Genomic DNA, 26,011 nt, shown 5'->3' with positions numbered 1-26,011 from the left:
TCTAATAGCTTGTAAACAACAGATGTTATAAAGGGTGACAAGAGTTAAGTAGATTCCATAAGAAATACTACTGAATATTAATCATGAGGCATACCTGAGAAAAATATTTAGGATACTGTGCCAGATCTGCTGACTCTGAATGCCAAGATGGAGCCATAATCACTACAACTTACATATAAATATATATGTCTTAAAAGTGGTATTATTAATATGTTTTTACAGACTTAATATACTGGGATTTTACCGCCTTGCTTGTGTGTTTCCCTGTGTTTTTATTGGAACAGAACAACAAGCTTCACCCTACTGAGAATTTTGGCCTTTGTTTCTCCTGAAATAACAAAAAAAACAGTGGTCATTCTTTTCAGCTGCCAAATTTTTTGTCATCTCCTCTGTGCCAACCAAGAAGTCACTCCCTGCAGGTATTCTCCCTCTGTACTGTAATCAGCCATCTTTTTGCTTCTAGCTGCTGCTGAATTAGAGCCCAGCAGTGACGCACATTTTTAGGTGTCATTGTTTGGTAGCCAGAAGAATGCAGCATGGAAGTGAATGGGTTATTAGAATACACAAAGGTTGCAGCTTTCAGGCTTTACTGCTGAAGTCTAACAAAGTACCTCACTCACCAGCTGGTTCATGCTTTCAAGTTATTCTTTGCATTTTTATCACACAGAAAGCTACTTTCCTGTTAAATGAATGCTGATACTCTGGTACATAAATCATCTGACTTAAAGAAATAATTTTTTCCTTCCTAGTGTATATTCCATCCTGTTCATGCCCTGCTGGCATTTTTCAAGAGCTTTTATTCCAGTGTTTTGTCAATTTTGCTTTTAACATTGCTGGTATAACACCTCTCCTCTGTATTTGCTAGCAAAGCCAGTTAATTTTCCATATTGGCACCAGTCAGCCAATGGTTCAACAGAGACTACAGCCCTATGCTTTTGAACTGAGGAGTACAGACAGTCTGTGCTCAGACCCTTTGCTGACCCTTAGTCAGTGCTTGGAAGGCACAGTGGAATAAAGCAGGTGGAAGGGAGCCATCCCTGCACTATTAACTGAACAGGCAGTGTACTCTAAGGCCTCCTCTTTGCTAGAAAGACACCTCACTTAAACCAGGCTGGTGCACTCAGCACAGCATCACCTGCACTGTTTGCTATTCTCTCACGCCTAGAATTCTGACAGAAATCTGCTTCACTCATTGCCTCTGTTGCACCTGAAGAACTGTGTTGAACATGAGCTTCTGTAAAGCAAATGACTCTCCAGGTGCAGATGCAAACAGGATCATCTCTACATGATAAGCCATTCCTATAAAAGAGGACACAAAATATTCTGGTACCTTGATACAGATGGTTCCCCATGTTCCCACAAGTGGGTCATGCCAGTGTGGGTATCATTTATAAAGGACAATCTCTCCTATTCTGGCATCAACAAATTCAACAAAGACACTGCGAAGGAACAATTAAAGTTGCACCCTCTCTTGCTTATGAAAATGCACAATTGCTGCTGCTTTTTAATTCAACTGTCTCATTGACACTGTCCATTCATTACCAAATCAAAATCACACTTGTTTTTGTCTTGAAAAACAGCTTTGAGATTAAATTTATACTTTACTTGTTGTCACCTGCCAATTGACCCCAAAATAGGTTTTTCTCTGACCTTACTGAAAATCTTTAAAGCCACGTATTATGTTATGTATTACACTATTTATAAAACATCTGTCCTACATTTGACTGAAAGGCCTTGCAAATTACTTGAAGTTTTGTTCATTCAACACTAATCTTCTAACTCAAAGCCTGTCAGTACAGTACATTGCCTGATAGCTTTGTTTGTACAGTTTGCCAAAATGACCATAATACTTTTGGATGCCAAACAAAGGAGACATTTTGAATATCATGTCTTCAAGTGTCTAGTAAAACAAAAGCCATACTTTCAGTCTCTGAAGAATATTAATAAATATTCATCTGCACTATAACTAAATGCCATCTATGTTAGACTGGACATATTTTTGATAGCTCAGAATCAGCCTAGAGAACTAATGCTATTTATTTTTTGCCTTCCTGACAGAATGTCTTATGAATGTCTTATTTGATTTTCCTGCACAGCATACAGTACTCAAACCTTGTCTTTGCAATAAAAGCAAACTTTACTTAATTCACCTTTTCTTTGGAATATTACGTAGACATTCATATATAGAAAATTAAATATTTTTGTCTTCTCCCAATCTGAGAATTTTTTACCTTATGAATTAGAATATTTATTGTATTTTCACTCAAAATACATAGGGCAATACTTTATTCACTCTTCCACTATTCTATGTTTAATATGAAAAAAGGTCAACCTTCTTGCTTATACCACTTTCTCCAGATATTTTAACTACACTGAACAGAAGCAGAATATTTATGTATATTTCAGATGCTTCATTAGTTTCATAAAGTGTGGTAAATTATACTAATTTTTAATCCAGTTTATTACTTTAGGAAACTGATCCCTAGGCTGCTATTTCCTTCTTCTTGGTCCATTCCCTTGGATGAATATCAGCACATCCACAGATTTCTGCAGAGGTGAAGGCAGGTGGCAACTGCGGCAGTGAAAATAAAAAAATGGGAGGCTGCTACCAAGATTTGCCTGTTTGTCAGGGCTAAGTGCTTCTGCTACCTGATTGCTATAGAGACTAAAGAAGGAGCTGTTATTAGCAACGGTGGGCAGGCAGAAACAGAAGGGAGAAAAGTATCCCTGGTTAAAATGAAGATTTCTGCTTGAACAGGAGGAAGGATGAAAAAAACTGGTGGTGGTAGGGCAAGACAGAAAAGAAAAGAAAAAAAAATTAAAAGGACAAAAAACTGAGCATGAAGAGTGAATTTGACAAAAGTGGTGCACATGGAGAGCCATATGGTAAACCTTGACACTCCCTCAGGCTTAATGGGATGGGCGAATACCATAGTCTTTCTATTAGCCTTTTCTAGTGCAATGCATGCTCTCTGCCACACAGACATGCAGTCTCTGATCAATGCCATATCCTTATTTCCTCATGTTCCCAATAAATGAGCAACCTACCAAGCCACTGATCAGTTCATAACTATGGGTTATTTTGGAAAAAAACATAACAAGGGTTCAAAATTCAGAATCAGCAAAAGTAAACTTGCAATAATTATGGACAACATTTTCTAAAAATCTGCACAACTACTGTTACTGCAAACAGTCTGGCATTTGAACTGGTTTTAATCATTGATATTTTACAGTGCCTATTATGCATTATAAACTGTATAGGGGCAATAGAACATAGCCATAACCTTTCATAACAGGATTTATGACTGGATCTCCAAGATAATAGCATATGACAGCTGAAACAAACTCTAAATTATATTTTAAATGGAAAAAAAAAAAAAAAACCACACAAAAAAACACCCAAACCACCAAACCTGAAGTTGGGTTTCCCATATTTCTTGGTTGCATATACAGTCACAGGCATTTCAGTGGTACACACGAAGCAAAAACACTTGGGAAATAATAGATAAATATGCATTCCAGCTAAAGTTCAAAGATACATAGAAGTATGGTTGCTATAAGTAATAAAGTCCATATGATCATATATTTTCATACATTAATATGAAGGGGGAGATATTGCATTTTTTTTCTCTTTCTCTACTTTTCATCTGAGATCAAATGCATGGAATTTTGAGGATGCTCTTTTTTACATGTGTTTGTACGTTTTCAGACACCCCAGGAGAACTTCCATGCTGCAGAAAAACACTGGATTTCTGTGGCTGCCAAAAGCTGTGTCACTGCCTACAGCATGAGGCATTCAGGTAAAGAAAATAATACAGACCTGGTTACATTTCACTGCCTTCTGGTACAACCTAATGTTGCAAGTTGTTCTTCAAACTTTAATTTGAGATTTCTCTTGGTGAAAATTTAGAATATCAATAGTGCTTTATGATTTGGAGTTTTGTACCTTATATGTAGCATTTTCCATGATGTCTGGCCTAAGGATTGTGGTTTTATGTTTTCAATTCAGCAGTGGTCAGGAGCACCCATCAGGTGAGGAATTCACATATAGGAAGTACTGTAAAGAGGTAAAGAAAAATATTTTTAATTAACCATCTCTCAAAGGTTCTCAAAGGGTCAGTAAAACATGAAATCAGACACATGCTTTTCTTTACAGATAATGTTAACACACAACACAGATAATGTTAACACAAAATGATACAGGGGACTCTTTCCAGTCTGGTTTTGATGAAGACTAGTTCTGAATGAGTGATTTTATCCACTTGCACTTCTCTTAAATGGTGAAATCAAACCCTAATAAGATATCCAAAACATTATAGGAAATATTGAAGAATAAAGAACAATTCCTGTAATAAGGAACAATTCCTGTAATAAGGAACAATTCATTCTGCCCAGTTTTACAGTGTTTCCTTTTTAAAAAAATGGCTAATTTCAAATTACTTCTTTTTGGTCTGTTCAGACAACATACTCCTTTAAAAGTTTACTTTAACAATATTAAAGAATGTCAAGATTTTCATGGTCATCAGGAAGTTTGAATGATTCCCATGCATATATAGCAAGTTCTATATTCATAGCAATTAAAGCCACTACAAAATACAATTCATTAGGTTAGAGAATAAAAGTATGATCAGATACAGTGTATGGCATTCTTGATTTTTACTCAAAGATACCTGAGGTTTTCTGAACAATAGAGACTCTCTGTCACCTTTTATATCCAATAGCATTTGATTTGTGAATTGCACCACATATTCAATTAAAGAGTGGCTGAGGTTTTGGTGGAATATGTAAGTGTTAATGACACTCTAGATATTATCACTAGAAATTTCAAATTTCTGTAAAGCTACAAACTTTAATTTTTCCAATACATGTGCCATACATGCTACATATCTATCATAAGTCACTGTATTTATACATTTCTATTATTTTTATTTTTTTCTTTTTAATATAGAGAGAGAGCTCTATCTTCTCACCTATATGTTACAACCTAAAGAATCTTGCCCCAAAAGTTTTGTTAAAATCTCCTGTTTTAGCTCACACGAAGACTTTTCAAAGATGTCCATGGTGGAAATGGTAAACATATTAATGTTCTACTTCTAGCAAAGCCAACATGTGGAAGCAAAGAAAAATGAAGTTACAGAGGAAGCTCAATTTCTCAATATATAGGAAAGAAATTATCAGAACTGTTCCTTTAGTAACACATCACATCTATCATCACTTTGCTGTTTTCAGATAAAATTGATAAAGAGAATGGAGACAAAGACTAAAATAGCATATCTGAGTTCTGGGACTCTAAAAGTAAAAACTAGAAACTCAGAGCTTGTCTTAGCACAAAATAATATATATTATTTTGCTTGAGGAAGAGCAACAGACTGAGTGTTACCTCATTTATGGTATTTCCTCCACTAGAATTTCTTCTAGGAAACAATAATACAACCTTTGTTTTAGAAATGAAGAGTGATAAACTTATATAGCACAAATAAACAAAATTTTTCAGACAGTTTGACATGAAATCTGCATGTGCTGAAAAAGTGTTCCCACATTAGCCTATAGAAGATGCAGCAAAATGTCAGCATAAAGCACTGAATTTTTTTTTGTGTGAAATCTACTACAATATAAACTTTTCCTTTGTATGGCAACAGGGAAAAATGAAAACATTTTGTAATTCAACAGAAGAAAAGTTGACATATTTATTATTTCTCACAATTGTTCTTTTTATTTATGTGATATTTTTATCCTAGATAATGTACCTTATTCTAATATAGATACAACTTAATTCAAGAATAGCTACTACTTGAGCTACTAACAGAGATATAAAATATAATTACACTATATCCAGCACCAATTGACACAGATTTTACCAACTGATTATTGTAATTATAGATTATGTCCTAAAAACTCAGAAATGGTTCTTGTTATTGGAGGTCTATTCTTTGATATTTCCTAATTTTGAGAGATACCTAAGCTACTTGAATACTGTAACAGAGGATTTTTTTACAAAATTTTATGTAAGCCAGTCTTTCTATCCTGATTATAATTAGGAATAACAACCAGACACAGTAGCTAAAGATGAGTTCCAGTGGCACTGTTGTTCTTAATTTTCTACTAAATTATTAGGTGAATTTTATAAATTTTATCAGTCAGGGAAATGAAAAACTACCTCCACTGGCTAAAGCCAAGAACAGTTCAGATGTTCTAAATCAGGTTCTCTAAACAGCTGTGCCAATGTTCCTCTGTCCAAAACTGCTCGTTGAGTCTCAGGTCTTTACTGAGCAGTCTGCCAGCTACATGAAGCTATGCCAGATTGTATGCAACATAAACAAACATCTACTTGGGCTTATATTCAGACCAGCAAACATGATGCACTTGTGTCGCAAGGTCAGATTTAATCCTAACCCTCCAAAAATATATCGTACTGTATTGACTAACTGTGCCATCTAGCTCTTTTTTAAGGTAATCCTATTATGTGATGAATTATTATGAACGATTTCAGCACCTGTGAATTTGAATTAAATAATCCCTCTAAGCAGTTGGATTGTAAAAGAAAATATTTCTTCTGTACTTGGGCCAAGTCTTTAAACAGCATAGTATTTTTTTTTAAGACAGATTATTTCAACATCATTATGTATTTTTATTAGGTAAGTATTCAAACGAGAGGCTAAATCTTATACATTTTCAGAAAAGTCCTCTAAATAAATCAACTCAAAAAAAGTTAAATTTGAAAGGTATATATGTGTTAATTTTGGAGGGTAAGTAGAAACGGACTTGTCTAAATCTTATAAGATGGAAAGTTTTTCCTTTAGATTTTTATCACTTAACAGTCATTTAAGCACCAGGCTTCACCTAACAACCCATTGAGTGTGGCACAGAAGCAAGGATTTATCACCAAAGCTGGTTCAACTGTCAGCTGATATTAGCACCTAGAGTGAAAAATAAAACAGCAGCCAAATGAGGAAAAAACCCACAACAAAACCACTCCCAGCTTATTTAAAAGGAAACACTTCAAAGGGCACTGAAATCAATTCAGCAAAATGACCAAAAAAGAAAGGAGAAAAATAAAACATTAGCATGAAAATACTGCAACTACAAGACACACAATTATGGTAATGTAAGGAATAAAAGAGTTTGAGGTTCCTCCCGATACAAGGACTCAGAGGTGAATCCTTTACACAGACAGAAGGCTTGTACTTGATAAGCAGTAACTGCTGAAGGCTCTTGATTAGGTGTTCTCTCAACAACTGCTTATCGATTGAAACAGAAAAAGCAAAAAACACTATTAAAGGCAGAATGTATTTTATTACATGAAGTAAGGAATGACTCCATGTGGAATGACCAGTCACTGGGAGATGGATTCTGGGCAAGATTACCTTTTTAGCCAAAGCAGGTCAAGTGGCAAGACAAAGCATTCACGGCAAGTCAAATAATCCACTGAATGACAGCTCTTACCTAAGAGTTGGGAACACCTGACTGGTCAGGAGGTTCAGGTCATCAGGTTCTCCCACTAAAACTGAGCACAATGGCAATAGGTTTGAGAGGTTTTCCTGTGGGCAGAAATACTGATGCATGCTTGTGCCCACCTGTGAAGGTGTGTGTGAAAACACACATAAAAAATAGAATGTGGAATTCTATAAACGTAAAAGTACACATAAGCCACACAATTTCTCTCTGATTTCTTCTGGTTTATTTCTGTCTTTAAGGCTTTTAGACGGACAAGAGACCAATCAAGCATTAATCCTACTGTTTGAGAAGTGCTCTTTCCCAGACAGCAAGTCTTGATGTGTAGTCAGGCTAAAACGCCTGATGACAGGCTCTAACCACCAGTGACATCAGGAGAAATTATGGCTCAGGGTTGCAGGACTTTAAGTCTCTCATTAATAAACTGAAGGGGAAAAAAAAAAAGGAGGAACTCAAGTGAATGCATAGTTCTGGATGTTGAATGAGGAAAAATAAGCTACAGTGAGCTTTTGGCCACTCACCAACCAACCCTGTCTAGTTGATGTACTGTGGTCTCACTGCAAGCGTGCTAATTAGGAGCCAGCAACACACCATGGTCTTCCTGCCATGAACTTTTTCACCTGCCTTAAATAAGTTGAGAAAAGCTTCAGTGCTTTTCATGTCACTCAGAGGTTTCCCTTACACTATGGGTACCTCAGAGAACTAGAATATTTCAGCTGCCCTTGAAGCAGCACAAACCTTGAGCACACCCCGGTATTTACTGTGTACAGGGGGAAACCAGCCCAGTTCCTAAAATAAAATACAATATTCTAAGAGGAGGAGCCAGAAGATTAAGAAGTGAATAAAGCCTCAAGGTATTATTGGAAACATAAATTAGAAATGCAAGTTAAATGCTATTCGTCTTCTGCACTGACTGAATTTTTACCTCAAATGACCCCAAGGGAGAATGTGGAACTCTCCAAAGTTACCAGATGATGTCCAAATCAAAGGCTTGGCTAAATTTTGATCTCACAGGGGAATCAGATGGATATCCCTTTTGTAGTTTGGCAATATGTACACTAAATTAAATTTAGACTATGATAATATTAAGCAAGTTAAATTCAGGCTACATGGCTGAATCATAGTAATAGAGGGACACAATATGAATGCAGCTGTATATTTCCAGTAATATTTCAAATGTTTCTTTCCGTAGGCCTCAGGCACATTGTCCTTCTACTCATGTTAATTACTTCTGTTTTGAAAGGAAAATGGAGAGAACATGTCCATGAACATTCTGCAATGTCTACCAACATTCTGCACCAGCCCAGCTGACTGCAATCCAACAAGATTTTTCTCTGTCAGAGAAAAATGGCTATTTCCTGATAGTGATGTGTGAAATGAGCATAATTCACACTTAAAGGCAGTTACAGGGGAGGACCATCACTCCACTCTTCCCTGGCAAGTTGCAATCCTATTGAGCAATTAGTATGTGTGTTAAAAAAGAGACAGGAATATTTTTCTCAGGTTAAAATACTACCAAAAGCATAGCAGAAATATGTATGTGACAAACAATCCAGTGGTTCTGAGAAGGAAATATATAATGAACAGATGATAATTACAAATTCTTTTTAATCATTTCACATAATAGCTTCCCTAAAACTTTTTTTTTTCTTCCATAAAGTTGAAGTTATGAGATAATTAGGAGTATTTTGACTTATGAGAAGCAGAACACTTTGTTTTGGATTTCAAGACATGACAATTTCAAAAATCAGAACTTGCTTAGCATGTGTTTTGTTCTAGGTCAGAAACAGTTAAAAACTGCATGAATATAGGTACATTTCTGTCTAACATTGCTTCACCCTCTATGGAAAGGGAATAAATATCTTGCTCCTGCACCAATTTAAAACTGATGATAAAAGTATATGTGATCATAAAATGCTATGCTTTGTTCAAAGGAAAAGAATACAGCAAAACAATTCTAACACATGTTTTAGAAGCAGAGTCATAAAAATAATTTAAATATGCATACAAGTATTACAAATAGAGCTTGCCTCCTGGGATCATTACTTTCTATCTTAGAGGGGGAAAACTAAAAGGCAACTTAAGGGACTGACAACAGTGATCTAATGACAAAAACATGGCAAAATTTGTCAAGGCACATTTGTGAAAATTTAGTTCCAGACAGTTTGCTATGGGCTTGACCCAAAGTGTAAAGACAACAGCCTTTATTACATTGCACTTGATCCAATAACTCATTCATCTCTTACACAAAAGAGACAGAAAATCTGTTGCAGATTGTGGTTATCCAAACACAAATAGACTCTAGAGAAATAATATTCAGAGGGAACAATAACTTTTTCACAGGATAATGTATTCAATGCACAATATAGATGAGCATTTCAAACAATGCCAATTGTCAGGTCAATACCAGATTCCCCTAAAACAAGAGCAAATTGGACTAGGCTGATGTGGAATTCCAACTTTCTGATATGTAGTGTTCTCCTAGCTGGCACAAGCCCCACTCCCTCCCCTCCTGAACACTCTGCAAACATGTGTGGCACCAGTGACTTTTTTTTCCAACTGGAAAATATTAGGGTTGAGAACCAGATATTTTCATTAAAATAATTCTAGACAGAAATTTAATAGAACTTCACCTTGCTATGTTTCACAAACTCTGTAGAACTGAGAAGAACATATAAAAGTAAAACAACCCCAAAAATGCACATACATGCACACTCACACAAAAAGAAATATTATTTCTTTTAAAATTTTGATTTAATCATATAAATTATTTGATGCAGTCAAATTTGGCAGAAAATAAAAATCACCATGTAGCTAAAAACAAATGGGAAACAGATTGTGTTTGAATAATACAAGTGGTAGGAGAAGAAGAGAAAATATTAGCATCCTCTCCTTTAAGTAATGCAGAGAGGAAATAAATGTAAATTTGTAAGGACTATTAGCATGGGTCAGAAACGCAGGAACTAAATGAAATTGAACAACAAAACTGCATTTTTGTCAGTTCTGTGCATACAGATATTAATTTATGGACTTTGTGTTCCTGGTATTGATTTATAAATCAGTGCCAAAGAAAAAAATTAATTTTATTACATACAATTTGCTGCTTTACCTTAAGTCTTTCAAAGTTTTCTCAACCAATAACTGGAATGCAAATAACTGAGACAGGCAAGAATTAATATAATTAGGAAACAAACAAAAGAGAAACCATAATGGCCAGACTGCCTGAAAAACATTCACTTTTCCCTCTACTTCAAAATTTACACTGGCCTGAAGCCCAGAATTGGCAATATGCAATCCTGCACCTGTGACAAGCCAAAGACTGATATCTTTTGACCTGTTAGGATAGAAATGGAAGATAGAAAAGGAAGACCAAGATTTTTCTAATAGAAATCAGCCTATTTCCTCAGTTCAAAATAGTAACTTTTAATAGTACTAAAATACTCAGTATGAGAACAGGATCTTATAGTTTTAAAGGTTTTTTTTTTTTTTTTTAATACCATTGTAATCTATTTCTTGGTGGTTTGCACATCCTGGTTGGGAATAAGTCTACAAACAGAGGGATTAAAAAAAATACACCCCATAATATCTTCATGAATTCCTAGGGCCTAAGCCTCCACTATTGAAACTTAATGGCATAAACTCATTCACTGCCAGATCAGACCCTACAGTGCTTCTACACTAACTGGAGAGGAGTTTAGTTATTTAATTACCTCTCACAAATGTGCCACGGTAAGGTATGGTAAAGGGTGTGTTGGTTCCTATCGTAATGGCACACGCAGCTCACACAAGGATTTGGCTCTTTGCTGAGTGTCTACAGTGGCAAACACAAAGCTAAATTCCAAGTGGGATTCTGAGGAAAAGCACATGTTATAAGTGTGTAAATAAAGGAACAAAAGCAGGGCTTCGGAGCACTGAATGTTAAGTGATCCATGGAGTGGATCAGTGTTTGCATCTACCCTCATGCTTTTTTTCTTTGACTGTTCACTGCAATGAAGACAAATGTTATCTTGTTCCCACTTTTACATCAGAAGAAGTAGCTAATGGCACAGAGAAAGAACATTGGTTTTGATTGAAATGCAAATAAAATACTCTAAAAGTGCTGCCTCCCACTCCCTTTGCAATACCAAAGTCTCAGAACAGAATTACAAAGATGGGGCCTGAATTATCAGAATCTCGTGTTTCAGAAAAATCTAAGGCCTAATGTACTACTCATTGAATGGGCAGAATTCACTATACTGATTTGTTTTCAAGAGTCCTTTTTCAAGGACTCTCGCAATAATTTAAAGAAAAAAATTTCAACAGTTTTAGATAAGTCCCTCCAACAGAAATAAAAAAAAAAAAAAAAGAAAACAAACAAAAAACCCACAGCACTAAGGAGGGTTATTTCATCAAAAATAGGAACAGAAATTTGTCATCTATGAATAGTTATTGTATCCATAATGAAATCACAGAACCATCCATAAACATTTCAAATATGTTCATAATTAAATAGCAGTTAATGATGCCCCACAATACTGAGAAAAAAAATGGACACAGATAGTCCAGTTATTTAAAAATTCTTTAACATTCAAATATAAGATATGTTCCAGTTCATAAAAAATTAGAAGGAAAAGTTGTGGGATTTAATCTTTTAAACAATAGGTCAACTCAAATCATATGCTGCATTTTCAGCTCTCTCTTCAGAAGAGCAAGATTAGGAACATAAAAGGAATAAATAAAATATTTGTTCTCTCCTAAGCATATACCTGATACACAGACACACAGGTTTTAGTAGCTAATGATCAACATGAATAAGACAGACAAGCAGAGAGTTTAAGAATATAAAAGAATGTTCAAATATTATTTTCCACATACATTTACAGATCAAAACATGGGTTGGGTTGTGAATGTGCACATAGCAAATGTTATTAAGTGGTTTTTTTGGGGAGGGAGGGGAGGCAATGCTACTTATTTGATTGCTGAAAGATAGTTAAAGAAAACCAGTCGTTGCCATGTGGTCATGGCAAACGGTCAAATTCCTATTTTTTCTGTTCTCTTTCTATCTCTTTAAGAAGTAGCTCCAGCGTTCTCTCTCTCTGTTTCACTTTGCTTCCTAGCAAATGGGCTGCAATACTGTCTATACAAAATAGAACTTTCTGTAAGGCTTAATTCATTATTGATAAGGTACTTTGAGGTGTTCAGAAGAACAGCATATAGCAAATGAAAAGGAAGTGGAAAGTATCCAAGGATAAAAATCCTTTGAAGGCCTACAGCCTTTTAAGGGATTGCAAAGAACTCTTAATATATGACATTTCATTTCTGAAGATACAGTCCACGTTTTGACCTAGAAATGTTTGTGATCTAGATGTAGTCATGTTTCCTGATTCCTTGGCATCTATTTAACTCCAGTTTTACTAAACATGCAAGGCTCAGAGCTCCAGACCAGAATCTTGAAAAGAAACCATTCATCATCATACAGTTCTTTATCACTGCAGAAGAAAATCATGTCACAACGTTTTACCCTCTTTTTCTGTCTGTAAAAACAACTATTTAAAATTCCTTTTTCCCATTTCTTATACAGCATTATTTGCTTACTTTGATTTACTGATGTCTCTGAATTTCCAAACCACTTTTTTATCATTATGTAAAGTAGACAAAAGGGAGATATGAACTAATCCATAAAAATAAAAGGACTTCCTCAATCCATTCCAAAAATAGTCAACTGTAATAAGGAGCTGTAACAAGGAACAGAGAGAACAGAGATAAATAAGAGACAAACAACCAAGATGGAAAAATTTTAATGTCTTTCTCAATATCTACCATTAAAATGCATAAACTTGCATGAACATTTCTTCTAAGTTGCTTTTGAAAATGGAACCTAGACAAACTTGACCTTTCTTTTATAAATATTTTCAATTTCTCTGATATTACCTTCAAAAAATAATTAGTACACATATACAAACAAAAAAGAAAAACCAAGAATAACCCATCATATGCAAGCTTTTCATAGTGGTACGGTTCCAATCTTACTTCTAAACTAATTTAGACTGCCACTAATATGCCAGAAAAGGAGACATAACTTCTCAACCTATGCAGTTAATTTCCAGTTCCTGTCTACAATTCCTAAGACACTGCAATGCCTGTACCTTCAAAAGTAAATAATTTGAATTCATTTGCATAATCTAAAAAACTGCAAACAAAATACAAAGTTGTGATTTTTCGTCTTTTGACATGGCAACAATTTGCATCAATCAGTTGCTAGTACCTTGACTGTGTTTTATCCTCATGCAAATAAAAACATTTTTTATAAATTTTGCGAGAGGAAACAGGTGATTTTGAACATTGAGTCAGTTGTCCAGAACTTGGCATATTTTTTCCTTATTTACATATAAAATTAACTTGAAAGTTATTAAGACAAAAAGGAAAAATGATTTCTTACAGTAATCATCTATCAGTATTTTCATTTTTTACAGTTGTACAAGGCTCCCTTATTTTCTTTATTTTGCAGCTCAAAATTTAAAGGAAAACCTTTTACTTGAGAGCTGGCTAGTGCCTGAATGTTGAATGTAACATAGGAGGCAGCAATCCTTTGCCTTCACTCTTTGTTCCCACAACAAGCAAGCCAGAGTTTTTGTTTGTTTCCAGCATTATGTTACTTTGTTGTTTGGATAAAAATGAGAGACTGAAAGCATGGAGGTAAATTGTTAGGTGAAAGCCCTTGGAGGAAGCAGGATTTTCTCCCATTACCTGGAGCCAGCTGATCATGCAGAAGTGGGAAAAACCTCTGGAGAGCCTGAGAGAGCTTTCAAAGCAGGGAAAGATGGTGGCAGAGAGGGAGAGTAGCGATCTACAGAGAGGAGATGGGACTACACCCATGGGAGAGACATCAGAGCTGAGGGAAGGAAAAAACTTTATCTGAAAGGCCTGGAGAGGGATCCCTTAGCTCTGAGATGTTGAAAATTACTGCTGGTCTGAGAGTAAAAAAATCTCAGTCCTACAGGGACACAGAGGGCAGGCACAGACAAAAATGCAATGGTTTTAAACAGGTTTGCCTCACTCTGAATTTTCTCTGTGTAAAACTTTGCCATGTCACACTATCTTCTAGTAAAAGTGCTACAGATTCAAACCACTCACAGTGTTTTGGGGATTCTCACCCCAAGGAGGAAGGGTAATCTCTGGTTACTGAGTTATGCCTCCAAAAGGAAATGTAAAATACTCTGGGACCATTATCCACGTCCTCAGCTCCAGCAATGCCACCTTCAGTTTGCTGGGTTTTGCAGCTTGAAAGTCTGAAAAGCAAACTCAGACAGAAACATTTTGAAAGGCAAAAGACATTGAAAGATGCAAGATCTGAAACCAGTACATTCCTTTCAAAAATATGAACTGTATCTCCAAACTTTTGGTGCTTCTATGTCTGTTGAAACAGAAAAAGAGCAAAAACCCTCGGTAAATTGAAAAGATATGAAAGTAGTTGGGTTTTGTTTTGCTTTTAAACAAACTTGCTACCTTAAGTTCAGCTTACATCTTATGTCTCTTATTTTCATTTGCCTTTTTTACTGCATATGAAAAAGCTGTGTACAGTCACTCACTTCAAGAGGCTGTAGAAGTAATGCAGTAAAAAAAAAATCAAATCTAATGATTTTGCAAACCATCAAACACCTCATTAAAAAACCCCAACAAAACAAAACTGAAAACAACTCACTAGTTCTAGCAGCATTTTCTATGTATGATTATAATAACAATAAGGATCACAGCCCAAATTCGTAATTGAAAAAGTTTTCAATGCACTTGCAGTCCTTAGCAGGTGGCTTAGAAGTATGAAACTAAAACAAGACCCATTTCTGTAAATGTCTGTATCAGTGTCTGATTTTGCATGCTCCAGAACAGTTAATTTTTAGTCAGTTACATATTTTCCATTGGTTTTTTTCAGTGTAAATTATCTTTGGAAAAATACAACTGTGACATGGTGTGCCCAAAAATATATACACTTGTACCCTCTGAAAAATAATAGAAACCAGTAGGCCAGAGAATTTTCTGTATAGAAATGTAGAAATGTTTAATATGACAGTAAATTTCAAATGCCTAAATTTTCTCTTTTCCCCATCAACCCTGTGACAGAATTTTAGTCAGTAATTTACATGTATAATAACATGTCTACTCCTCTAGAGTCTTTATGTAAGACAGAGTTGCTTTTTTTCCCCCTATTTGTTTCAAATCAACCACAATTTCCACCATGTTTCAACTGCTGTGCTTATCTCACTACAATAATCATTGGTTCATTACTGATTACCACATAGACCTTCCTTTAGATATTAATTTGAAACATCAGCACTAACTGCTTTTAAAACTAATAGAAAAGTCAACAAATCCTACATCTTGGCCTCTAATGGACATCTTCACTCAGTGTTCTTGAGCATAAGAGGATACTGTCCTAAAAATCTCTGTAACTCCCTTACTTTATGGAGAAATCTCTGCATTTCCACCAAGTACTTCCAGTATCTCTTTATACTGCCCCAAAGTTATTGAAATGCCAGTTCACTGTGTCAGAGCTTCTTTTTTTGCAGTGGTTGCAGTCACCTGAAATTATAGTTAGTAATTAATACAAATAATTTTAATGAATTTAAGGCAGAAGACAAGCATGGAATTATGGACCACATTACTCAAGGGTCATGCATAGTAGAATCTGTATTTTTTGATCCAGTTGCCTTTGCCATGGTGAACACAAAACAGAAATGAGGAGAACAGAAAATGAAAAATTATCTCATGGAATATATTCAAGATGTATTAGTTTAATGTTCTGAGACTGGGCACTATCGCAATGACTAAAATTTCCCTTGTCATTTTCTACCACATCAGTCCCACCTGTGGGCTTTCACTGGAGGATGATGCAAAAGAAATTGAATTTAAGAACATTACCTGTATCAGATCAAACCCTCAAGAGAAAATGTGGCACTAAACGCGCAGCTCTGTGGTGACTCTCTGCCTGCTCTGCAGCCTTGCGCTGGCCATGGCCCTGACGTTGGGCGCCACTTGTGGCTATATGTTACTTTTCCTGGCCCCGGTCAGCTCTCGAATGCCCGGCTTGGGCGTCTCAGCTTTTCGTCGGGGCTGGGGCTCGCCGCAGTTCCTGGGCACTTTTGCTGTCGTGCTCCAGGGTGGGCTGTTGGCCACGCTTCGCCATCAGCGCGAGGGAAGGAACAAAGAGGCAGGGAATTCGTCCAAATCCGTCCGCGTAGCGGCTGGATGCTTTATTGGCTGCGAGAGCTGCGGGGGAAAAGCTGCAGCCGCTCCCAGCTTTGCATGGACGCAAATGGCCTCAAGCATGCCGAGGAGTGGGATGATATAGGGAAGGGACAGGGCGGACGGGGAGTCCTCCCACCCAATATATACAGACATCATGGTGATGACGTGTACTACAGCGACCAATGGGAACACGGCAGGGGTGGAGATGAGGCTTTGGGGTGAGTGGGACCACGAGAACGGGGAGACGGGCACGGAAACCGCAGGAGTAGGGGAAAAACCGGGAGATGCACGAGGGTACAGTGAACTGGAAAACTAACAAAGAAAAAACCCATAACTTGAACCCAAACCCAGGATGCAACAACTAAATGATAAGCAAGATGCTTTACAGACAGCTGTTTACTACTACTGTGATCATGAAGCTGTATTGTGGATAATAGAGCTTTGAATTGACTGCATTATTTAGTCATCCCTCCCCCAATGCCAATATTTACCACCAGCAGATCCCCAGTAACAGCAACCAAAAGTCACACCAATCTCTTCAATGGTTCATTGTCCTCTCCTCATAGAACAGAAATAACTGTGGAGCATGATACACTTCATGCTGAGAAAAATGACATTTTAAAAGTCTCTAAAGATGAAAAGTAACTTAAATAATTGAATGAATTTATTTTTAGCTTGATTTCCTAAGGAAACAAGATATATTTAATGAAGATGGTTTATTGTTGGGTGGGGTTTTTTTGGCTTTAAATTTTTTTTTTTTTTTTTTTTTTTTTTTTTTTGGTTGTTTTTATCACCTCTGGGTGATACAAAAGTCTGGTAATCATCTGATTCCTCACTCTGAATTTTGAACTTCTTGGCTGACTTCAACTGATTTTGAAACAGTAGGATAGACCTCACAGATCTGCTGTTTCCACTAAAACAGTGAAGAAAAAAGACCTAATTAGTGCCTCTTCATAAGCAAAATACCGCAGAATATATTTGGCTTTGTCCTGGTATAAAGACTCAACATCCAAATGAAATATTAAGAATGCCTTTGCCACACAAAAATCAAACCCCAGTTGGAAATCTCACATTTTCAGGCAGAATACAATCCAACCAAGACACAAAAAATGTAGGAAGTCATTAATGCAATAATTTTATTTTTTACCTTTAGATAATACTGGAAGATCACAAGTAGAGTTTCTGTAAAAAAAAAATGCAGGTTATTGCCAAAATGATAAGTGATGTAAGTGAAAAAAATATTTCTCCCACTCTCCTTTACACAGATAACCTTCACAATGGCATAAAAAAAAATCTGGTCTGAAATTTGAAAGTAATATTTGTATGCATATACATAGTCAATTCCATGATATTTTGCTCCATGGCAATCCCGTGGAAGAAAGGCCAGTTGACAGATTACAGAGGAAGCAGAACTTGACATATTCTTACTCAGTGGGCCAAGATGTAGTACAAGAGGATGAGTAGCTGGAAGAACTGTCACTGGAGTGTGATGTGCTGGTCTCAGTTTGTTAACTTGGGTAAGGCATAGCTGCTGTGATAGACCATAGCAGGTCTGTGACCAGGATACAGAGTGCTGCAGCAATTTATCTAAAAATTACACAGGACAGACTGTATAGCCACTACACAGCATGCTTTCTCCAGATGATGCTCCACTTACAGAAAATAATCACAGTGATTTAAGGAATCATTTTCTATCTTAATCTGTTGACATTTTTCTGTAAAGAAGATACCAAACACACAACATTCATATAAAATTAAAGATTTTGTCCAAATGGTGTCCATTCTATCCAGGTATGAATCCTGATTTCAAAACCTGAAACTTTATTGCAATAACCTAAGAAAAAGCTTAATAAGTTTATACTACACAGTTTTGTTTCTTGCTGTTCATATCCATATACACTGTCAGAGTTTTGCTCTATTGGTTTTGGACAATTTCTGGGGTATTTTCTTAATTGTTTTCAGTTCTCAAATATGACTGGCTTCACATCCAATACATCTGCTCTTCCTGCTTACATTCCTCAGCATTCAATTCTTAATCATTTGATATTTTCAATTCCTTTTTGCAAATTGGTACATGGCTGTTTTCCATGGTGTAGAGGTTTTCTGTCATGACAAGGACAGATATTGAGAAGTTTACAACAGCTTCTTATTTTCCCCCTCTACCTTAGAAACATTTGTTGCCATGCAGAATTCAGTAGCTACACAGGAATTAATAAGTTGTTATACAAGTTATCCATTTGTGCACCAGGGACACCACTGAACTGCAGTATCACTATATTTCACATTTGAAACAAAATTCCTAAAATGCTTGTAGATGCTCTTCCTCATGTGTAAATATGTGTTTATCATTCATTCACTGTGTAACTTTTTGAATCACGATTAAAAATTCTGATGTAAAAACCCTGAAGTTCATTGTAACAATTCCAACTATAAAAAGATGAATGCAAACCTTGAACTCTTAAAGAATGAAAAGACATTTAAGAGACAAATTAAAATCTGTGTGCCTCCAGATTTTAAATTATGTAAATTTCCCATTTCCTTACTTGTTTTTCCTCTCTACAAATTCCTCCACTACATGAAGTGTACTGCAATACGTTATGTGTGCTATGTCTGTTTCTATTGTAAAATTTCCAGGACAGATACTACCTATACCTGATCAGTCCCTATGCCTAAATATAAATAAAGCTGATTAAAAAAAAAAAAAATCACCAAAAAAAGCATGCCAGAATATGGCCTATTAGCAAGTATGTCTCTTTAGTTGGCACACAAGCAGCAGGCAAAGATAGATTTTAAACTTTTTTGCCTCATCTCATGAAAATTTTATCATATGTGATGCATGAGTAAAATGAAAACTTATTTGGTTGAATGAGGCAAGGCCATTAGGAAAACAGATGCTGCATGCACCAGTTCCTATTATCCTTAGTTATCCATGTGTAGGTGATCATGGGCTAGGAGCAGGGAATGAATGACAGGATCACGTGAGATCTGTACCAGCTATATCCTCAGATTTTAGGTAGAGGGCTTATTTAATTATAAGCAATCTTCTTGTCTGTTATGAAGTAAGGATAAGATTTTTAAATGGAAATTATCTCAAGAAAAAGTTATAAATGAATATATTTCAAATACAGTTTTGATTATTGTTCACAGCTTTGGAGTTTAGAGAAATAGTAAGGTGGTATTTTGTTAGTTTGCTCTTTAATCACCCACTCCTGAATAATTTTGTATCTCCCAGGTGACTTGGTCCCTCTATTCATTACCCCAGCCTAGGAAAAAGTTTATAGATCTAACTTGGTTTCAAATGCACTGTAAATCAACACCTTAAAACTACTAAAATGACAGCAAATGGATACATTAGGTTGTACAGCATCTCAATTCTTTGTAGTAGCTTGCTGATGCATGTCATAAACACTATATGAGAACTAGGTGTTTTCTCTTTTACAGGAAAAATGTGCAGAATGGTCTAAAGCCTTCAACAATGCATTACAAAATCGTGCTGCCTAAGTAAATTCATATTATAATATCTGGCTATAAGAAAAGATGCTAGGCAAAATAAGTCATTGAAATGACTAGAAATATCTGCTGAAAAGAACAATGTTAACTTTGGCTGCTTTATTGGGAAAAGATAGAACATTAATATACATCAAAGTTAACTATGAAGCAATAGTATTTTTCCATGTCTGATTTTAAAGGGTGCTGCATTTTAGTAAAATTGACAATTCAAACAATTGCATATGGAAAAAATAATCACATTCTCACTGCAAAAAGAAATGTAAGAACATTGAAGAAACGTTGCAACAATGAAAATCGACAGTGAAAACAAATATGCAAAGCCTTGTGACTTAGATAAATCTTTCTGACAGGTGTGGACCAGTAATCACAGCAATTTCTGGTTATTAGCTGCTGTGAGAAGGGCAAGTCAAGGACAGGGGTCCCTAAATTCCTTCTGCCATAGAATCCCCTTCGTCAACAGATGTCAATCTTCCCACTGCCCATTCAGTCTCCTCAAAAGCAGCACTACATTCTTTTTTTTTTGCTGGATTCCTTCACTGACCCCTCAAAGCCTAGCACATATACTTGTCTCCTCACCCACCTGAAGAACACCACCTGTATGTTCACATTCTTCCCCTGAATTGTTACAAATTTTTCCTAAACCAGAAGTGAAAGCAAGAGTTTGGGCTTCACCTGGTGGTAGACAGAACCTACCACCACCATCACAAATCAAGAGAGGCACAAAATTTATATCTATTCATGTATCAGTAGATGATATGACAGTTTGGGAGCCTAAAGCCTTGGTGAAGCCTGGACTGGTGCTGATGGTGTGAGCAGGGAGATAAACAGCCACAGGGCAGCATGGATTAACTAGAAAAAGCTAATTTGTGAACAAGAGAGCAATGCCCCATGAACACTGAAGCTGTAGAAAAACAAAAAGTAACTTCTGGAGCAAGAAGAGACTTCCAGTCAGAACAAACACCGGGTAGAGAAGGATTATTAGCACCCAAATGAGACCCAGCATTACTCACAGAACAGTAGCAAATTATAGCATGATACTGAAGCCATAAAGGTCTAAACTTCCATTTATATGAGTATAAATGAAGAAGCATACAGCAGCATTATCTGAGTTTGGAGTCCAGTCTTTGCCAAGGATATGCTCCCCAACACACTCTAGCTGGCATGGAATCATGGAGTATCTGAAGTTGGAAGGGACACACAGGAATCACAAAGCCCAACTTCCCTACTCCTCACAGGACTAACTAGAACGAAATAATTTGACTAAATGAGTTGTCCAGACACTTCTTGAGCTCAGGCAGGCTTGTTACCATGACCACTTTCCCAGGGAGCCTGTTGCAATGACTGACTACACTCTCAGTGAAGAACTTTTTCCTGATGTCCCATCTGAACTTCCCCTGAAGCAAGTTCACTTCATTTCCTCATGTCCTATCACTGGTTGAGGAGGATAATGTATCCTCCCTTCAGCTTCCTCTTTTGTTCCCTCTCTCTGTCTGGGGTGCCAGATTTATTTTACAGGCTATTAATAGCATTTGAAATTAGTTGCTCTCCAGACCTCTCCAGGGTGACTTGCAATTTAAAGCAAAACCAACAGTGAACAAGGCCACAGCAGAACTCATAGCCCACTCACCTTCTCCTTCCCCACACACTGATGTGACCCCATATCACATCCAGACACAGGTTCTCAGAGCACATCAGCAGTGCCAGCCAGGATTATATTGATAATTTTAAAAACTGATATTTTTGCACCCCATTTAAAGGAGCCCAATCTCCTCCCAAATTCAAGACAGTAATTAATCATAGAAAAACATCTACTCCTACAGAAAACAAAGTTATTTTCTCCCCTATCTCCATGAATGCTGAGAGAAATACTAGTTATGTTCGAGCAATTAATGTTATTTCACGCAAAAATACCATTTAAATATAAAAGAGAAATACAGACACAGGAGCCAAGACGGCCCCACAGCTGCAGGACCTGGACAACATCTCCAGATGCACCTTCTGCTGCCTGCCAGCAGTGAAACTGGAAAAGGAGCCAGCAGAGGTGACACCAAGGAGTTAGTAGCAGCCCCGCCTGATGCTGCGAGAACAAGCATTGCAGAGTTTGGCATCTGGTCCCTACTTTTGCCAAGTATGCCCTGTTTGTTTCCACAGCTGTTAAATGTGTTTGCTCGGGAAAAAAAAAAAAAAAAAGGGGAAAAGCAGAAAGAGCGAGCGACTGGAGATATGCAAGTGACTGTGGGAGGAAGGATGAAGCTAACATGGAATTTATTCCCAGATAACAATTTGCTTTAGAAAATGTATTTCTAGTTATTAGGACAGAGATAGTCTGAGATATTCTTAGATGAAATTCATGCATAAATTCATATGGCATATTTGTGATTACATCTTCAAAACACTGTAGGCAATTATCAGAGGGTCAACAAATGCATTTGCTGTAAACAACTTTTCCCCACTTTCTATATATATTTTAAATTACCTTGTAATAATCTGCTTCATCCAGCAGAGAAAATTATTTTAGGCAGACTGAAATCTGCACTAGTTGTTCCACTCTACCTGAAGGTAATAGGATACAAAGTTAAACATTTTTGTTAAGTGAGGTAACTTGTTACAAATCCTTCTGATGTGTGAGCATAAATGTATTTTATAAAACAAAGTAGACATTAAAAACAGTAAAATCACAATTCTCTTGAATAAACTAAAAATAATCTTATTTTGAAATAGCATCTCATTTCTAACTTTAGCTCAAAGCAAAGTCAAATTTAAGAAAATAAGGAATTGCATTTAAGTGAATGAAAAGACTAAATATTTAGACTTCAAGAAGAACGAGTAAGGTCAATGCATCACTTCAGGATGCAAAAAACATGTCATATTCAATTTCTGGCTAAATCTTATCATTTTCTTTGCTTCTGGCAGTGTTTTGCTCTTCACAGGGGAATAATCTCTGGGTTTATTAGCATAACTGACCCTCTTTTACACCTGTGAAAGCAAACTTTGTTAATGTGGCTAAACAGAATGCATATTCAGTTAAAACATGGCCTCTAGATATATGTGATTCATATAATACTGATTCACTGAAATTCAGTTACCTTCTCCTAGGCAAATATAGAGATATCTTGAAAATATAGTTATAAGCTGAAACCATGTGTCTCATGCTATGACACTAATTTAGAGCTTAAACAAAATCATTTTCATAGAGGTTTTTTTAATAAAAGAGACTCTGGTAACCTGAAGCTTAGTAAAACAAAGTAAGTTTAAAAATCACATTGAGTATTTAATCTCTGCTGGAATGCACTACATAGTTTTATCTGTTATGTATTTTTCATAATTCATTTAATTTTTTTTCTTTCTTTCTTGCAACAGTAAAGAAATTTCTGCAAATTATATTCACTGAGTTTCACTAGCTGGAATAAAATAATTACTCATTATCTCACATTATTTTTCAATTTTAAACAAGGGAACAATGTTCTATAGTATTCAATTTTCCTCTCTTTGTCCACCAGTTGCACACCTACTGATAATGGTTTCACTGAGAAAGCTCATGCAAGGTATCTGTACACTACCTTGTCCCTGGACCTCCCTAGATCTTAGTATGGCTGGGGAAAGAAGATTGTGTGGTTCAACTCAACTTCTGTGTTAACCTCAAGACACTGGTTAAGATTGTTCACCATCCCCCTCATGTTTAAGCTAGAAGGGATCTTCCCATCAAGCATAGGCCTACTGTGATGGCAGCATAAATTAAAGTCAATACCAATATAATTTTTAATTAGTTTCTTCTACAGATGTGTTCTGACACAAACCCTAACCCATGTTCATACTCATTATTGGCAATTAATTAGAGCCAGCTTCCCATGATCAGAAAAAGGCACTGATATGCAAGACTCACACTGCTCACATGAATATTTTGTGACCAGTACATTAGAAGGATGCTTGCAGTATTGCAGAACATTCTAGGCTAGATGGATGATTAAAGTGCTGAAGACAGCACAAATTCTGCCATGGATGTATTTGTGGGTCTCTGTTCTTCCCGTGTAATTGTGATTTGAATAATTATCTTGATTGTTCTTGAGGTTCAATGGGGGATAAGAGAGTCTCAGTAGAGATTGTGTGTGTCTGAAATCACTTCAATAAAATGGTTATTCAGAATTAGCTTAAAACTGTCTTATCTCAAATGCACATTGGAAAACTAGTTAATACAAGCATTTATGGTCAGGGAAGGATTTCTCCTTCAGTACTGGAAACTTGTCATCATTTTTTCTTGATTGTTTTCTTACAAATTGAAGACCATGTTTTGAGTGCTGTTTATCCACCAGAAAGCAAGTGGGTATAGTGTTCATTCTGTTCTAAAGAATTAGTCCCAGAAATGTTAAAGTCCTCCCTAAAGCCTGGTATTTTTAAAAGTCTCTAAATAAACATGTTTTATTGCTAATTTGAAACCTGTTTGCGCCCTTTACACAACTCTGTCCATAAGTAGTAGGACTTGATTTATAGACCCTCCACAGAGGGTCAGTGTCTATGGCTCAGAGCCAGCATGGAGGCACTTTTTGCATTTCCATAAAGTTTTTCACATAATCCATACACAGCAATATCTCAGTGCTTAAGTGATGGCAGTCAGTTTTTCTTTCCTAAAACACATACAACTCATCAGCTATGAAACCTGGCTCTTACATCTGTGGAGGTATTGATATTACAGACCCTCAACTAATCTGAAACCCAGGCTGCTGGAAGAAGAGTGCCAGCAGGGTCTGCCACAGATGATGATATAGTGTCTATTTTCAGTATGATGGTTCAAGAAATTTCTCAGAAGAGAGGGAAAAACTAATTTTTCTTGTTGTTCTTGCTGAGGAGTTGTAGACTTGGGCCATCTGAAGCCTAGTAAGGAGTCTGCAAATGAAGAAAAGTTATGGATGGAACTAGGGCAGGGTGGTTGGATGGGGAATGGTGAGAGAGGGAGGAACTTGGATTTCTCCATCTCCAGACAAAAAAGAAATGTGGCATGGAGACCATCATGCTGTTGCTTCTACAGTAGTTTATGCTACACCCAGCTAAACACTGTCTTGGCTGCTTTTCTAGAGCCTGACACAATAAAAAGCCCCACATGAATAGGGCTGTGACTGAATTGCCTAATCAGATGCTAGCCTCCTCTAGCCAGTACTAGGCAAAAACTGTAAAGATTCAGGAAGATTAGGCACCCCTCCTTTAAGGCCAGTAACCCAGGTTTGATACTGTTAAAAGTCAGACAGTGTAGACAACCTGATTTATCTTTTAAATCTTCCAGAACTAAATTAAAACTGAGCTGTTTTGAAAAAAGAGCAAAGGAGGAGTTAGTGAGCTCTTACAGTCATGTCCCTAGCTATTGATTATCATTTTTCTGCCTGCTGAAATAAGTTTAAAGTGCATCTTGCATTCGTCTTCCCTTTAGCTGATGTTAAGAGACACAAGTGTCGTCAGATGCTCTGTATTGCACAGGTTTTTGGTCAATGGGGGACAAAGCATCAACAACATCAGTAAAATGCATCCAGGGAAATAAGACTAATTCTGATGTGAAATCTTCCAAGGGAGAGCCCTGCCACCATTTGATATGCAGTTGTGGTTACTTAGATTATGAATCTGGGCATCTAATTTTAAGGACAGGGTAGAACTGTCTCATTTGAAGCATATAAATTCTTATCTGCCACAGATAATGTTAAATCAGGTTATTATTTCCATTCCAACACAGATTATAGGACAAGAGAACTTAACTGGAAATTGAAGAATAAATTCAGCATATATATATATATATATATATTTATATATATATATATATATATCTCAGAAAGCACCTTTTTAT

General features: G+C 36.4%; 1 long non-coding RNA gene across 2 annotated transcripts; it reads right to left on the bottom strand.

The window, feature by feature from the left end:
- Positions 1–204: 204 nt before the first annotated feature.
- Positions 205–22,737, bottom strand: LOC137466170 (uncharacterized). 2 transcript variants are annotated; one of them, XR_010995037.1, is made up of 3 exons: positions 22,661–22,737; positions 7,444–7,538; positions 205–328 (listed from the first exon to the last, which is right to left on the bottom strand). It is a non-coding gene; the product is annotated as an uncharacterized lncRNA (long non-coding RNA). The 2 variants fall into 2 exon arrangements; XR_010995036.1 differs by lacking the exon at positions 205–328 and adding an exon at positions 6,693–6,917.
- Positions 22,738–26,011: the final 3,274 nt, after the last annotated feature.

Source organism: Anomalospiza imberbis, chromosome 2 (assembly GCF_031753505.1).
Source record: "Anomalospiza imberbis isolate Cuckoo-Finch-1a 21T00152 chromosome 2, ASM3175350v1, whole genome shotgun sequence".
Taxonomy (NCBI): domain Eukaryota; kingdom Metazoa; phylum Chordata; class Aves; order Passeriformes; family Viduidae; genus Anomalospiza; species Anomalospiza imberbis.
This window is presented reverse-complemented; position numbering and strand designations above follow the sequence as displayed.